Source organism: Nicotiana tabacum, chromosome 17, assembly GCF_000715075.1.
Source record: "Nicotiana tabacum cultivar K326 chromosome 17, ASM71507v2, whole genome shotgun sequence".
Lineage (NCBI taxonomy): Eukaryota > Viridiplantae > Streptophyta > Magnoliopsida > Solanales > Solanaceae > Nicotiana > Nicotiana tabacum.
In genome coordinates this window covers 20,207,686-20,211,428 of record NC_134096.1, presented here as the reverse complement: position 1 = coordinate 20,211,428, position 3,743 = coordinate 20,207,686, and the positions used below count along the sequence as shown (strand labels likewise).

Genomic DNA, 3,743 nt, shown 5'->3' with positions numbered 1-3,743 from the left:
TTGTTCAACTACATTATCAATGTTGTTAATTGAAGATATCTCAATTAACTATGCCTATTTAGTGTGTATATTGCACGAGAGAGAGTACACATTTAGGTAGTTATTGAACAACACCACTCCTAACGTAGTTGAGAGATCAATACGGAGGATTTAAAGGTGGGATTAGAGATAACGAAACCTTGGTGTGATCGTCGTGAGCGGTGACTTAGTGCGAGCTAACGTAGTTCAAGAGAATACGTCTAGTAAATTGTAGCAGTTGATCGAGAGAGAGCTACGAAACTCAAAGTACTCACGATCGGTAGAGAATATTTAGGAAAATTCATAGAAAACGTAGCGGGGAGGATTCCGATAATAGGGGAAATCATAACCTTAGACTTTTCCAAATCTTGTCTACAACATTTGCTTTGTTAGTGATAAATTACTGTATTTTACTTTGATCTTAGTTAGTAAACTCGCAAATCGTTATATAATATTTCTGAAGGTTGATTACTTGAATTTGTGCAAAGCTATTGGTTGTAATTAGTACGTTATTTCCCCGTGGGATTCGACTCCGGACTAGTAAACCTGATTATATTTGCAACGACTGCTAGACCTCTTTGGAGGCATAGTTGGCGCGTGATCAAATTTTGGTGCTGTTGACAGAGAAGTAACAATGTTATTAATTACAGCTAGAAGAATTGCTAGGATTCTTAGTTTAGTCAATTTTCTTCATTTTAAATTCATTATATTAAAATTCTAACGTTTGTAGTCTTGTGTGTATAGGTGCATGCCTAGAAACTCCTCAAGAACTGGTGAATTGTTTGAAGCATTACTGGATCCCGAGAAAGCTTTCAAGGCATTAAATCGTGCAAACAAGAAGGACAAACGACAACAACACCCAAGTGAACAAATTGAATTAGACATGGGTGACGTTTTGGATAATCAAAACAATCGAAACAATGTGAATGACCCAAACAATCAGGGTGTGGCACCTCTTGTGCTAGAAGCAGCTTTGTGTGATTGGGCACAACCCACAGCTGAAAATTTGGCATTAGATACAAACGGAATCATTTCAAATCACAAACAACATGCTACATCTGCTGCAAAATAAGGGACTGTTCTCCGGGTCTTACATTGAAGATCCACAGCAACATCTGAAAATTTTTATGTCAATGTGTGTCACGCAAAGGCAATCGAATGTGACACCGGAAGAAATAAGACTGTTGTTGTTTCCATTCTCAATGACAGGAGAAGCCCAGACTTGGATTAATTCGCTCCCCATAAATTCCATCACAACTTGGGAGGAATTAGTCAAGCAGTTTTTGAATAAGTTCTACCCACCCAATAAGACCGCCAAGCAAGTTGATGAAATATAGAGCTTCCGACAGAAACTAGTTGAAACATTACAAGAAATGTGGGAGAGGTTCAAAGGTATACTGGTTAAGTGTCCACATCATGGCATTCCAGATCAGATGTTGGAATAACAGTTTTACATGGGATTGGCGGATAACTTGAAGGCTAATGTTGATGCTTCAGCAGGTGGAGCATTTTTGAGCAAGTCATTTAGAGAATGTAATGTCCTGCTAGATAAAATGGCTCAAAACTCAGGTGGGATGACAAGAGACACTACAATCACCCTTATAGTTCACTCAGTAACATTGGACCCTAACAAATCCATAGCCGAGAATATGGCTACTCTGATGACACAAATGAGTATCCTCACCAAGAAGATTGATGAATCAAGCCAGAAGCAGGTACACATAGTTAACACGACTAATGGGGAATTATGTACACCATGCATTAACCAACCATACGTGTGCTCGTGGAGTGGTGAAAATGACAACCAAAACTATCAGGAGAATATGAACTATGTGGGCAATACAATAACACCAATAATCCTGGAGCTATGCGACCACATGGTCAAGTAGTGCCTTACCAAAGGCAACAGGGATACAATCAGCAAAATTAGCAGCTAGCTTATCAACATCCTCAACAACTAGTGAGACAAGATGATAGATTGTCTGAAATTAAAGGAATGCTGCAACAACTGATTTGGTCTAATGGAAAATGCGAGAGAAGGTGGAAGCACATGAGTCAGTGATAAAAGGCATTGAGATTCAATTAGGGCAGTTATCTATGGCTCTGAATAATCATCCCCAAGGGGCTTTACCTGCAGACACGCATGTCAATCCAAAGGAACAAGACCCGAATCAGCTTATGGCGGTGAGTTTGAGAAATGGTAGAGATTTTGATTTAGAGCAATAAATCGCTCGTGAGAACCGATCAACTGAAACACTTGTGTCAGTGCCAATTGAGGTGATGAGTCAACTGAGCTAACAAAAGTGAGAGTGCATCCAGCCCAGGAGGAAATAAACAAGGAAAAAGAGGTTGCGGGGGAGACTGAGAAAGTGCAAGAGAAGGCATTAGAAAAAGTGCATGAGCAAGATCTAACTCAAGCCACAGGAAAGAAGCGAACTCCAGCACCCTTCCCACAGAGGTTTGCCAAATATCAAAAGGATGAGCAATACAAAAATTCATGGAAATGCTTAAGCAAATTCAGCTTAACATTCCTCTAAATGATGCTTTGAGAGAGATGCCCGGTTATGCAAAAATGATGAAGGACTTGATGTCCCGTAAGTTCGACTTTCAAGACTTGGCAACTGTCATATTGACACAGAACTGTAGTGTTGTTGTGACAAGACCTATAGCTAAGAAGCTATCCGACCCTAGAAGCTTCACAATTCCATGCACCATATGTAGTTATGCATTCGCCAAACCATTGTGTGATTTGAGGACAAGCATAAATCTGATGCCATTGTATATCGATAAAAAGTTATACATTGGAAGAGCAAGGCCCACATCCATGTTACTACAGTTAGCTGACTGAACGGTGAAAAAGCCATCAGGTATACTTGACGATGTACTTGTGCAAGTTGGAAAAATTGTGTTTCCAGCAGATTTTATCATTTTGGACTGCCAGATTGATGAGGAGATTCCCATAATTTTGGGAAGGACGTTCTTGGTCACAGGAAGAGCTCTGATTGATTATGAAACGGGGGAGCTGAAGATGAGACTGAATAATGAAGAAATAACATTTAATGTGCAAAAGTTTATGCGGCGACCCAGTAAGTTTGCAAATTGCTCTTTGACAGACGCAGTGGATGTGATCATGGAGGAAGATGATGAGGCACTTAATGCAAAAGACCCTCTAACAGCCTTCCTCATGAACTTAGAAGAAGTAAATGGTGAGGACTTAACGGAATGGGTGTTAGCTCTTCAAGGGCAGGGGTACTGGAAAAGAGAGCTCGAATTTGAGCCTTTAGACTTGGAAGAAAGAAAGATTCCTCCAGCCAAGCCATCGATCGAAGCGCCACCACAATTGGAGCTAAAACCGCTACCATCTCACCTCGGGTATGATTTCTTGGGACCTAACTTGACTTTATCTGTTATTATCTCATCTGGTTTGTTAGATGTACAAGTAGAACAACATTTGCATATGTTGAAAGAGTGCAAAACTGCAATCAGTTGGACAGTCATAGACATTAAGGGTATCAACCCGACCTTCTGTATGCATAAGATTCTACTGGAAGATAGGCACAAACCTTCTAGAGAACATCAAAGAAGGTTGAACCCAATCATGAAAGAGGTGCTAAAAAGGAAGTGATCAAGTGGTTAGATGCGGGAATTATTTTTCCCATCTCTGATAGCAATTGGGTTACCCAATTCAGTATGTTCCAAAGAAAGGTGGGATAACTGTTGTGTAA

The 3,743-nt window shown here is 40.2% G+C and overlaps 1 non-coding gene across 1 annotated transcript; it reads right to left on the bottom strand.

Annotated features, from left to right (window-relative positions):
- Nucleotides 1-1,334: 1,334 nt before the first annotated feature.
- LOC142172180 (small nucleolar RNA R71) lies at nt 1,335-1,441 on the bottom strand. The gene has a single exon (XR_012701557.1). It is a non-coding gene; the product is annotated as a small nucleolar RNA R71 (small nucleolar RNA).
- Between the last annotated feature and the right edge of the window lie 2,302 nt (nt 1,442-3,743).